The sequence below is a fragment of the Tamandua tetradactyla genome, chromosome 11 (assembly GCF_023851605.1).
Source record: "Tamandua tetradactyla isolate mTamTet1 chromosome 11, mTamTet1.pri, whole genome shotgun sequence".
NCBI lineage: Eukaryota > Metazoa > Chordata > Mammalia > Pilosa > Myrmecophagidae > Tamandua > Tamandua tetradactyla.
The window spans coordinates 47,677,910-47,691,164 of NC_135337.1; the positions used below are offsets into that span (position 1 = coordinate 47,677,910).

General features: G+C 34.2%; 1 protein-coding gene across 5 annotated transcripts in view; it reads right to left on the bottom strand.

The window, feature by feature from the left end:
• NEXN (nexilin F-actin binding protein) overlaps positions 1 to 13,255 on the bottom strand; it is a 211,841-nt gene that overhangs the window by 175,464 nt on the left and 23,122 nt on the right. For all 5 annotated transcript variants that reach the window (XR_013159386.1, XR_013159388.1, XR_013159391.1 and 2 more), the window contains 3 exons: positions 9,887 to 10,064; positions 8,103 to 8,239; positions 473 to 599 (listed from right to left, as the gene is read on the bottom strand). The gene's annotated coding sequence lies outside the window, so the exon portion shown is untranslated. The remainder of the gene's footprint in view (positions 1 to 472; positions 600 to 8,102; positions 8,240 to 9,886; positions 10,065 to 13,255) is intronic.

Here is a 13,255-nt window from a genome sequence, read left to right on the forward strand (position 1 = left end):
GTGATGTGGCCACAAGGCCAAGGAATGCTGGCAGCCAGAGCTAGAAGAGGCAGGGAAGAGATTCTCCTCTAGAACCTTGGAAAGAGTGTGGTTCTGTGAACATCTTGACTTTAGCCCTGTGAAACCGATGCCAGACTTTTGACTCCCAGAACTGTGACAGGAATAAATTCTGTTGTTTAAGCTACCATGGTAATTTGTTTATAGTACTCATAAGAAACTAATACAGTGGGTTATGTAAAGGTAAACTGCAATTGACACATATAAAAACATATTAAGGGCAGTGTGATGGTGGCTCAGTGGCAGAATTCTCGCCTGCCATGCCAGAGACCCAGGTTTGATTCCCGGTGCCTGCCCATGCAAAAAAATATATATATATATTAAAACTATACTTGGTTCCCTTCAAATAATTCATGTTTTAGTTTCAAATCAAATGTGAGCATAACATCTTAAAACTTTGTTATTTTATTCCTACCCATCAAGTATAAGTTCTCAGGAGTGGTCACAGGAATATTAACAAGTTTAATATCATCTTCATCTGCTTTATCCCAGGAATGAGAGTTGCCGCAAGCACAGCTATGACAAGAATTGAGACTCTGGACCTAAAATTAAGATCAACAACAAAAAAGGTACTTCAAAATCATTCTTGTGATAGTATTTTGCGATCTTTTGTATTTACAAATTATTTGTAGAAATCCTATTCCTGGTAAAATAATCTGTGTGACTTTCATCTGAAGAAATAATTCTGATTATGCACAAACTGAGAAGTCATATGACCCTAACTCTTTTCAGCCTCTATTTGCTCAAAAATGTACAAGAACAATATTCTGAATATAAATAAACTATTTCTATAAAAAACAAGCAGCTACTTTTATATTTATTGCTTTATTAAGTATTTACTTATAAATTTTATCGACACCTACTTTTTTTAAAAATATTTTTATTGACAAAACAAAACAACATACAAACACAAACATTCTCAACATATGAACATTCCACACTTGGTGTACAATCAATGGCTCACAATGTCATCACATAGTTGTATATTCATCACCATGATCATTTCATAGAACATTTGCATCATTCCAGAAAAAGAAATAAAAAGAAAAAAAAAAAGTCATACATATCATATCCCTTACCCCTCCCTCTCCCTGATCAGTAGTATTTCCATCTACCCAATATATTTTAACCTTTGTTCCTATTTTTTTCCTATATCCCTTGCCACTCCCCTTCATTGATCACTAGTATTTCAATCTACTCAATTTATTCTAACATACGTTTCCCCATTATTTATTTATTTTTTATCCATATTTTTTACTCATCTGTCCATACCGTAGATAAAAGGAGCATCAGACATAAGGTTTTCACAATCACACGAGTTACCTCACAAAAGCTAAATCATTATCCAATCATCTTCAAGAAACATACACCTACTTGCTTTGAGATAGCTAGCTTATTTTGAGAATTTTTTTACAATGCTGATTTTCTGCTAAATGATAACTATAATTGAAGAGCCTCCTCTATCATCTTTGTACATGTCCTTCCCTGTAAGATCCACTGGGCCAATCATTTCAGTCACCTTGTGCAGATGACTCCCAAATCTCAAACTCCAGTTCTGTCCTCTTTTGAGAAATCAAGGTTCAAATTTTTATCTGCCTATAAGTTGACTCTACTTGGCTCCAAATTACTATCTCAAACTGAGTAGATTTAAAAAAAAAAAAAAAAAGAGTTCAGCCTGTTTCCACGATAAAAATTCTTCCTCCTTGCAAGTTCACTAATACTATTTCCAGACCCATAACTTCTCAAACTAGAAGTCATTTTTTAATTCTTTCCCCATACCTTTTGTATCCATCCAGTTACCAAGATTTGGGTAGCCTGTCCTCTCCTTTCCATTTCTGTTGCCATAACCCTAATTTAGGTACTCTATTATCTACTGCTTAAACCACTCTAGGAGAACCCCAGCTGAAAAAAGCTTTCAATTGCCCACATCCTCAGTCCACCTCACCATAGGCTGACTGATTTATCTCTCTAAAATATAATTCTGATCATGTCTCAACCCTGTTTAAAAGCTTCCTTTTGAAAGTTCCTCATGATCTAGAACAAGGTTGAAAACCTTTAATTTGGCATTCATTGTCTTCTTGATGTATTTCTCCAATCTTTCATCTTACTTCACTTGATTCGTCAAGTATGCTCCAGTGACATTAGTCTATTCACTGCATACTAAGCTTTCCAATCTCTACGACATCATTCATGCTACTCCCTCTGCAGGAATGCTTCTAAAGTTGAAGTGAGGGTAAGTATGGTTTGTAAAATCCACACAGAGAAATTAATTAATTACATAAATCCAGACAGAAGTCTGGGTTCATTATCATAGCATAAAAGAGGAATGACTAGGTCAGCTGAGGCTAATACATACAGTGATTTTAAAGACTTGTTACCCACACTATTATTATGAAACTCCCTTTCTCTTACATCTAAGTCAAGAAAAATAGCTTTCAATAAAGAAAATTAAGGGCAGAAGTACTCCTCTGATGCAGAGGAAGTCCAGATGATAAAATGGGTATATATTTCATTATCCTGCTCAGTTTCACAGAGGAACTGAAAATCTGTGACCTTTGATCTAGATGGTCCTACCAGAGAATAGGCTTTTAAAAACTTAGTATACTTTTAGGCATTAAAAACTGGGACTACTTCTGGATGAACAGAGAATAGAGAACTTCAGGTCTCACTCCTCTTCTAAAAACAGCTAGTGGACAGGGAGAAACTATTCAAAACAACTGATCAGGGGCTCTAGAGATGAGGGAGTACTTGGCAGCATCTAGGGAAGAGCACAAAGAAGACACTGAGAAACTGCAGTGAAGAAATGTGAGTAATTCGCCTGGCCACAGCTACTGCTTTCAAGGCAAGCACTTTTGGGTTGGTCTGGTCCCTGTCTGGAGGGCTGCTGCAGACTAGGAGGGCTGAGGATGTTCTAACCAAGAAGAGAGAGGAACCCAGCCCAGTACTGATCCAGCTATTGGCGGGTGAATTTAGACCACTGGGTCCAACTGATTCAGCCTATCCTGGAAAAGTGCAGCCATGCCATTGTTTCAACCCTCTCAGAGGTATAGCAGGCAGAGGGCTAAAAATACCCTGCCTTCTTAGGGGTGCTGGGAATAGGTTTCCAGAGTGCCATCTGCTGAGAAGGCCAGGAAAGTGTAGCCCTGGGAAGCTGGAAAAACGGCTTCTTGACATGTTTCCTGACCCTCTCCCCTAGATAAGAAGGAGAAATTAACCTTCAGAATAATATCATCAAGATAACCAGATGCCCAGATTAAAAAAAAAAAAAATTACAAAGCCATACTATGAAACAGGAAGGTATGACCCAGTCAAAGGAATAAATTAAAAAGTTGGAGGACACACCAATGTTTATAGCAGCGTTATTTACAATTGCAAAGAGATGGAAACAGCCAAAATGTCCATCAACAGACGAGTGGCTAAACAAACTGTGGTATATACATACGATGGAATATTATGCAGCTTTAAGACAGAATAAACTTATGAAGCATGTAATAACATGGATGGACCTAGAGAACATTATGCTGAGTGAGTCTAGCCAAAAACTAAAGGACAAATACTGTATGGTCCCACTGATGTGAACCGACATTCGAGAATAAACTTGGAACATGTCATTGGTAACAGAGACCAGCAGGAGTTAGAAACAGGGTAAGATAATGGGTAATTGGAGCTGAAGGGATACAGACTGTGCAACAGGACTAGATACAAAAACTCAAAAATGGACAGCACAATAATACCTAATTGTAAAGTAATCATGTTAAAACACTGAATGAAGCTGTATCTGAGCTATAGGTTTTTTTTTTTTTTTGTCTGTCTGTTTGTTTGTGTGTCTTTTCTTTTTTTTTTACTATTATTATTATTTTCATTTTTTTCTATATCTTTTTCTGTTGTTTTGCTAGTTCTTTTCCTAAATCGATGCAAATGTACTAAGAAATGATGATCATGCATCTATGTGATGATGTTAAGAATTACTGATTGCATATGTAGAATGAAATGATTTCTAAATGTTGGGTTAATTTCTTTTTTTTTTCTTTAATTAATAAAAAAAAAGTTGGAGGATATACAGAATCTGGAAGAACTACAAAGATGTTCAAACAAATCTCCTAAATCAATTCAAGGAGATGAAGGAAAATATGGCTAAAGAGATAAAGGATATAAAGAAGACACTGGATGAGTATAAAGGAGAATTTGAAATCATGCAAAGAAAAATAACAGAACTTATGGGAATGAAAAGCACAGTGGATGAGATAAAAAATATGCTAGCAGGTGATGAATGCACAACTATGTGACAAGACTGTGAACCCCTGATTGCTAACTTTGGATGGATTGTATGATATGTGAATATATCTGAATAAAATTGTTTTAAAAAATACACTAGAGGCATACAACAGCAGATTTGAATAGGCAGAAGAAAGGATCAGTGAACTTGAAGATGTTTTGTCTTCTAGACAGCCGAAATCCTACAGATAAAACAGATAAAAATCTGAGCAGGGTCTCAGGGAATTGAATGATAGAAAGAAGCATACAAACATACATATCACGGGTGAACCAGCAGAATAAGAGAAGAGAAAAGGAGCAGAAAGAACATCTGAGGAAGTAATGGCTGAAAATTTCCCAACTGTTATTAAAGACATAAATATATATGTGCAAGTAGCTTAATGTACTTCAAATAGAATAAATCCTAAGAGACATAGTTCAAAATATAATAACTAGACAATCAGCTGCCAAAGAAAAAAAGAGAATTCTGAAGGCAGGAAAAGAAAAACTATCTATCATATAAAAGGCATGCTCAATAAGACTAAATGCTGATTTCTCAATCAGAAACCATGAAGGTGAGAATGTAGTGTTATGATATATTTAAGATACTGAAAGAAAAGAACTGCAAGCTACAAATTCCTCATCTGGGAAAACTGTCTTTCAAAAATGCGGGAAAGTTTAAAATATTCACAGATAAACAGAAACTGACAGACTTTGTTAACAAGAGATCTGCCCTACAAGAAATACTCAAGGGAGTTGTATAGACTCAAAAGAGAAGTCAGGAGAAAGCGGCTTAGAGAAAAGCCCAGAAATGAAGATTATCAATAAGGATAACTAAAAGGGTAAAAAGAAAGACAAAAATAAGAAATGATATATAAAAACCAAAGGATAAAATGGTTGAAGTAAATACTGCCACTATAGTAATAACACTGAATGTTAATGGATTAAATTTCCCAAGACATACATTGGCAGAATGGATAAAAAAAAAAAAAAAAAGATCCATCTATATGCTGCCTACAAGAGATTCACCTTAGACCCAAGGACACAAATAAGATGAAAGTGAAAGGTTGGAAAAAGATATTCTATTCAAGTAGAAAGCAAAAAAGAGCTGGGGTAGCTATACTAATAAATTGGACAAAAATAGACTTTAAATGAAAAACCTTTATAAAAGACTAAGAAGGACATTATATATTAATAAATGGGGCAACCCACCAAGAAGAAATAACAATCTTAAATATTTATGCACCTAGCCAGGGTGTGCCAAAATACGTGAGGCAAACTCTGACAACACTGAAGGGAGTAACAGACATCTCTACAATAACAGTTGGAGCCTTCAATACAACACATTCAACAATAGATAGAGAGTCTAAACAGAAATCAATAAGGAAATAAAGAACTTGAATAATATGAAAAATGAACTAGACCTAAAAGACATATACAGAACACTGCACCCCAAAACAGCAGGAAATACATTCTTCTCAAGTGGTCATGGAATATTCTGCAGAATAGACCACTCACAGGGGTACAAAACAGGTCTTAATAAATTTTTAAAAACTGAAATTATACAAAGTACTTTCTCTGATCATAATGAAATGAAGCTGTAAATCAAAAACAGGTAGAAGAACAAGAAAAATCACAAATATATGGAGATTAAACAATACACTCTTAAACAACAGTAGGTCAAAGAAGAAAGTATAAGAGAAATCAGTCTTGAGACAAATGAAAACAAGAACACAACATATCAAACCTCGTGGAATGCATCAAAGGCAATGCTGAGAGAGAAATTTATAGCCTTAAACACCTACATTAAGAAGTAAGAATGACCTAAAATCAACAACCTAAAGGCACACCTGGAGGAACTAGGAAAAGTACAGCAAAGTCATCCCAAAGCAAGAAGGAAAGAAATAACAAAATTAGAGCAGAAATAAATGAAGTTGAAGACAACAACTAAAAAAACCCAATAGAATCAACAAAACCAAGAGTTCTTCTCCTTTTGAGAAGATCGATAAAACTGACAAACCCTTAGCTAGCCTGACAAAGAAAAAAGATGTCAATAAATAAAATCAGATATGAGAGGGGGGACATTACTACTGATCCCATAGAAACAAAAATGACCATAAGAGGATATCATGAACAACTGTATGCCAACAAACTAGACAACTTACATGAAATGGACAATTGACTAGAAACACAAAACCAATCTACACTGACTCCAGAAGAAATAGAAGACCTCAGCAAACCAATCACAAGTAAAAAGTTTGAAACAGTCATCAAATACCTCCCAGCAAAGAAAAGCCCAGGACCAGATGGCTCCAGAGATGAATTCTACTAATCAGATTACTTCTAGACTGGACTTCCACCAGGAGCTCCAGTATCCCAAACTTTGTAATCGTGCTCATCCTCTCAGCAACAGCGGTGGAAACTGGAGGGCAGTTTCTGGTCTCTTTTCTAAGAAATTTCTGAATTCTATTATCTTTACAAATATGATGAAAAATATTTTGTCAATATTTTTATTAATCTTTTTATAAAATGAAAAGAAATTCCTAAAATAACTCCTGATTAAGGAAGGTGGTTGTGGCTGTGTGATTCATGGGCTTTTTCTTTGCTTTATTTTTTGGTTATGGGATTTTCTTTCTTTCTTTTTTTAAACCTTAAACTTTTAAGTTGAAATATTCCCAGATGTTTGGGGGGCAGGGGAAACATCTTCTTAAACTGGGTCCTTGTGCTTGTCTTCTGGAAAGGTAGTCCTGAGTAAGTGAATCATATGGCATTATGCATACATTATATGCAGACTGTACCCACCTCTTACTCTCTAACTTCGCCTCTTGAGTTCTTGTGCTATTTTCCCTTTACTTTGCTACATTTCTATAGTTAAGTTGGCTTTACATGAATGATTCATGTTTGGGGGTATGGGAGGGAATGAAAAACATCCCTAAAATTTGTTTCAAAATAAAAAATAAAAAAAAAAAGAAGTGGCAGATATAAAAACAAAAACAAAAAATTGGGGCAGATTATATTCCAGTGAAATATGGAATCAAGGTACTTATTAGAATAAGGTGTATACTGTCTTTTTATAAAAGGATATACATGATGTATAGGCATATACTCTCTGGAAGTATACATAAGAAACCAGCAATGACATTTGTCTTCAGGCAGAACTGAGTGGATCAGGAACATTTTCCACTTCGTCTTTTATTTTTTGTCTTTCTGAATTTAGTAGCAAGTGCACATCCTACTTTTTTTTTTTTGCACATGCAGGCACTGTGAATTGAACCTGGGTGGTAGGTGAGAATTCTGCCACTGAGCCACCATCGCACCACCCCCGACCTATTTTTTAAATTAATTTTTAAACCTATATTATATTTATATTGTATTCTTTCCTTATTGGTCAATCCATATCATATTAATGCTCCAAAAGTGAAGAGAAGAAACCCTACCCTTGGTTCCAGCAAGCCAAACACTTTTACCAAATCAGGTTCATTAAGGGATTTTTTGTGACCTAGCACAAAGTCTGGCTGAATCTTTCAGATATTTGTAGAACATCTAGTTTAGTAGCAATATTTTTCTTTCAAAAGCATTCTCATAGGACCCCACAATGCCACATAATTTACTTAAAGAAACCTGGAACCAAACCGCTGACTACTTGGCAAATGAAGAATTTTACAACCAGATATTTTCTTATTTCTTTCAATATGAAAAGTTATGATTTTATAGCATTTAAACCAATAGATAACAATAGCTCTATAAACAAATTTATAAGGAAAAAATAATATACATTTTTCTTTACTTACAGAGGCCAAACTCTGCGCGGACCCTGAATATTTACTGAAAATTCCTCCATTGGCATAGTTACAAAACTGAGATCCTTTGTCTTTGGCAGAACTCAAAGACAATATCAAATTCTGTCTACTAATGGAACAATTTAAACCTGTAAAGCAAACATACTAATATTAAATGTATCAATAGTGGCATTATTAAATTTTATTGCCTGATTATATTAAATAATAAAGTTTATTTTATATTCATTCCAAAAGCCTCTAATTTTAAAACACATATCATGGAACTACTATGTGTAAATACTAAATATACACCATGAATAACATCTACATCTCTGTACAGTATTTTTAACAGTGCTAAAATCTGCCTTTGAAATGAAGAGTGAAGCAGTCACCTAATTAATCAGGGCAATATTTGAATAGCCTGTAATGTAATCAGCATAAAAATATTGGCAATATGAACCTTTAAACTATAAGTTTAATAAAATATAAGTACTTTCATTCTGGAGTTACATCTAAGCTTTATCTATATTGCATTATATTACAATTTTTTTTTCCTTCTCTTTCCCCTACCCATTTACCCATTCTCCTACAGCAGGCATTGTGTGATTCAAATCCTGACACTTACAAGTTATGTGACTTAAGTCACTTAAACTGCTCCATATCTCACTTTTCTTTATCTATGAAATGGGGTTGATAACATAGGAGTACAATCTTATTTCGCAGGATTGCTGTAATGATAAAACACTGAATATACAGCACTTAACACCACACCTAATACCTAATAAAATCTCGGTAAGTAACAGTCATTATTATTGTTGTAAGGTCTGCTGTGCCTGGTAATAAAAGTCAGCCATTAAATATTTGCTGAAATGAATCCAAAATATAGGATGCACTAAATAAAAACAAATAAATACAACATGCTCAAGAAATTATTTTTATTGGTACAATTTGGAAATATGTACCCTATCCTTAAGAAAAATTATAGATCCTTTATAGGCCAGAAATCCTACTTCCAGAATTTTATATGTTAAGGAAATAACCATACAAGTACATGAAGAGTTATATGTAAGGCGAGAAACACATACGTCCTAAAGGGAACAATAGAGGACTTGGCTAAATAAATTATGGTACATTTGTACAAATTTAATACTAGGTACATATTAAAAATGATAGCATGAAGATATATTTATTGACCAAAAGACATTCTTATACACTGTTAAATAATTTAAAAGCAGATAAGAAAAGGCATGATCATAATTTTACTTGAAAAATATAAATCATTTACTTGTATATAATATAAAATTTTACATCTCAATATGATATTTAAGTGCAAATATAAATGGATAAATGTATGCTAAAGTATTATCAGTAATTATTTTTAGAAGATAGAATTTCAAGTTATTTTAATTTTTTCTGTTTGCTTATTTGTATTTTCTAATTTTTCTAATATGCATTACTTGTGAGTTAAAATTAAGGAAGGAGGGCGGGCCGCGGTGGCTCAGCGGGCAAAGTGCTTGCCTGCTATGCCGGAGGACCTCGGTTCGATTCCCGGCCCCAGCCCATGTAACAAAAACGGAGAAACAGAATACAATAAAACAAGAAAATGTTTAAAAATGTTTCCCTTTCTTCCTTCTATCCTTCCTTCCTTCTCTCTGTCTTTCCTTTAAAAAAAAAAAAAAAAAAAAAAAAATTAAGGAAGGAAGTTTTGGAGACTAAAACACTGAAATCACAGCACTCTAACTATGATTAACAGTTAAAATTTCCTTTCTAGATTTAATTCAGCTATTTGCACATACCTTTGTCTGATGCTGCCCTTTTAGCGCATTCAAGAATAAGTTGCTCTGGTTCCCTGGCCAATATTTTTCCTTTTTTCTTTCCACGTCTTCTTTTAAAGTGATGGGCAAGAAAAATTACAGATACAGCACTCACTGCAGTGATCACAAACAACTTTTTAACTCCTGGAGAAAATTTAATCTGGAAGAGATGCAGTTAGATTGAAAAAAAGTCTCTTTGATTGTTTGCTCAAAATAAGGATGTGGGAATTAGGCATATTCTTAAACTAACCTATTTCTAAATACTACCAAGAGACTATAATTTTACTCTTTTAATGACAGCAAGCCCAATTTGATTTTAATCAATAAAAATATGACAATTATTATATCCACTGGACTGTAGTTCTCAGATAAACAATACTACCCAAAGTCAATGGAAGTACAAAAGAGCTCAATTTTTTGTATTCAATGTAGTTTGAATTCAATATTTTGATGTAATTCATGCAACTGAATCTTCTGAGTGAATTATAGCAATATCTTTAATTGCAGAAATGATTAAATCAGACATTTAAATTGAACAAAATGTTTAAAACTATCTGAAGATTTGGGCAAACAGAAGTTTACTCAGTTTCTAAATACTAAATAAGCCCTTTCAGGAATTATTCAACATTTACTCAGCACCTTCCAACATACTAGGACTATTCTATGCTTTAAAATCATATTACAATTTTATACAGTAATTATATATCAAATGATAAAGAATCACTGGGAATATAAGGTGACACAGAGCCTGCTTCCCTCAACAGTGTGCTAACTAGTTGTAGGGACAGAGACATTGGCAAATAATTACAGGATAGTGTGATAAATACAGCAACATAAGTATTTACTAAGTACTAACATCAGAGCAAGAGGTAATTAACTTGTTCTTGGGGGACAGGCTCTATTAATCACTAAAATGCAGAGGAACGCTAAAATAAAGCTATAGGTTTGGAGATACTGAGGGCTAAAAAGAGTGTCATTTTCAAGAACAACAACCAAAAAAGCCAGATGAAGAACAAGTTCTAAACCTTTCTAGATCCGTCAGAATGCTATGATCAGAGAGGAACCAATGGCTCCAAAATTAAGGAGACAGAAGCACTTGCAGGGAGAGATAAGACATAAACACTGGCTTACAAGTACAAAGCACAAATGGACAATGATAAGAGTTCAGCCAGCATGACTGACAAATTAGTGGAGACTGAATGTGCACTCTTGAGGCAGGGTGAAGCCTCAGGAGTTACAAATATAGGGATAATTCACACATTCTTGTAGGTTTTATCTTCATGAATCCCACCAGGCAGTAACTCACAAAAAAAGACACCTGGGAGTTCTAAGAAAGTCTCCCTAATAGTGCAGATTTGGAGAGGGGAATAGCAGCTACTGTTGAGGAGCACAAAATTGCATCAGATGTGGAGACAGATAAACGCCTTCATTGGTAGGGAAGGAGGCAAAAAAAATTGCATCAGTACCCTTTTCTACTCACACTATAGAACAAAAGCCTTAAGCTGTGTGACACAGCCTTAACTCTGGAGAGAAATTTATACTATTAAATGTTTACGTCAGAAAAGAAAGTAACAAATCAGTAATCTACACTTCAACCTTAAAAAAAGAGACAGAGCAAATTCAACACAAAGCAAGCAGGAGATAGGAAGCAATGAAGATCAAAGCAGAAATCAATGAAATAGAAAAACAAATCAATAGAACCGAGTGCAGGGTCTTTGAAAAAAAATCAATGTATTGGTAAACCTCTAACCTAGACTGACCATGGGATAAAGAGAAAAGACACAAATGACCAATATCAGAAGTGAAATAGGGTCATCACTACAGAGTTGACAGATATGAAAAAGATAAAAAGAGATTACCGTGAATAAGTCTAAACCCATAAATTCAACAGCTTAGTTGAAACGGACCAATTCCTTAAAATATACAAACTATAAAACTTACTTAAGAAGATATATATATATATATAACATGAATAGTCCTATATCTTTTAAAGAAATTGGGAAATTGTAGTTAGAAATCTTCCAATAAAGAATACTATGGGCCCAGATGATTTCACTGACAAATATTACCAAACATTTAAGGAAAAAATAGTGGCAATTCTATACAATCTCTTCTAGGTAACAGAAGAAAAGGGAACACTTTGCAATTACTTTATGAAGCCAGCCTCACTGTTGATAACAAAGCCAGACAAAGACATTACAAAAATACAACTATAGCTGTGCAATCATAGTTTAGTGGTAGTACTTTCACTTGCCATGCAGTGAAACCTGAGTTCCATTCCCAGCCCATGCACTCCACCCCTGCAAAAATAAATAAGGAAATAGAAGAATGAAAGGTGATCCCTACCACATAGCATACAAACCAAAAAAACAAAACTATAGACTAGTATTCCTCATTGATAAACCCTCATTGGTAGATACAAAAATTCTCAACAAAATATTAGCAAATAGAATCAAGCAAAATATAGAAAAAAGTTATATATATGACCAAGCAGGATGTATCCAAAGAATGCAAATTTGGTTTAACATTCAAAATTAAACCAATATTATTTACCAAAATAACACACTAAAGAAGAAAGGCCATAATATCCCAATAGATATAAAAAAGGAACCTCAAAATATTCAAAATTCATTCATGATATAAGCTCTCAACAAATTAGAAACAGAAGAGAAATTTCTCAACCTAATAAAGGTCATAATGAAAAAAAATTACAGGTAATATAGTTCGTGTAGAAAGACTAAATGCTTTCCACCATAAGATCAGGAACAAGGCAAGGATGCCCTTCACCAACATATATGAGAAGTAGTAGCCAGTGCATAAGGGAAGAAATAAAAGGAATACATATTGGAAAAGAAGAAATAAAACTCTCTATTAGCAAAGGACCTGAATGTCTATATAGAAAATCCCAAGGAATTTACAAAAAAGTTTCTGAAGCTGTTGGTGAGTTAGCAAGGTAATAGGATACAAGGTTACTATATGACAACCAACTGTATTTCTATATGATAGAAATGAAAATTGGAATATGAAACTTATCTAACAAAATCAAGATAAAGAAAATTAAAAGATAAACATAACAGGGACATGACTACCAGGGGTGTGGATCTTCCTGGCAGCATGGGACAGAAATCCCAGAATGAGCTGAGATTCAGCATCAAGGGATTGAGAAAAACTCTAGAATGAGCTGAGACCCAGCATCAAGGGATTGAGAAAATCTTCTCGACCAAAAGGGGGAAGAGTGAAATGAGACAAAGTGTCAATGACTGAGAGATTCCAAACAGAGTCAAGAGGTTATCCTGGAGGTTATTCTTATGCATTAAGTAGATATCACCTTGTTATCCAAGATGTAATGGA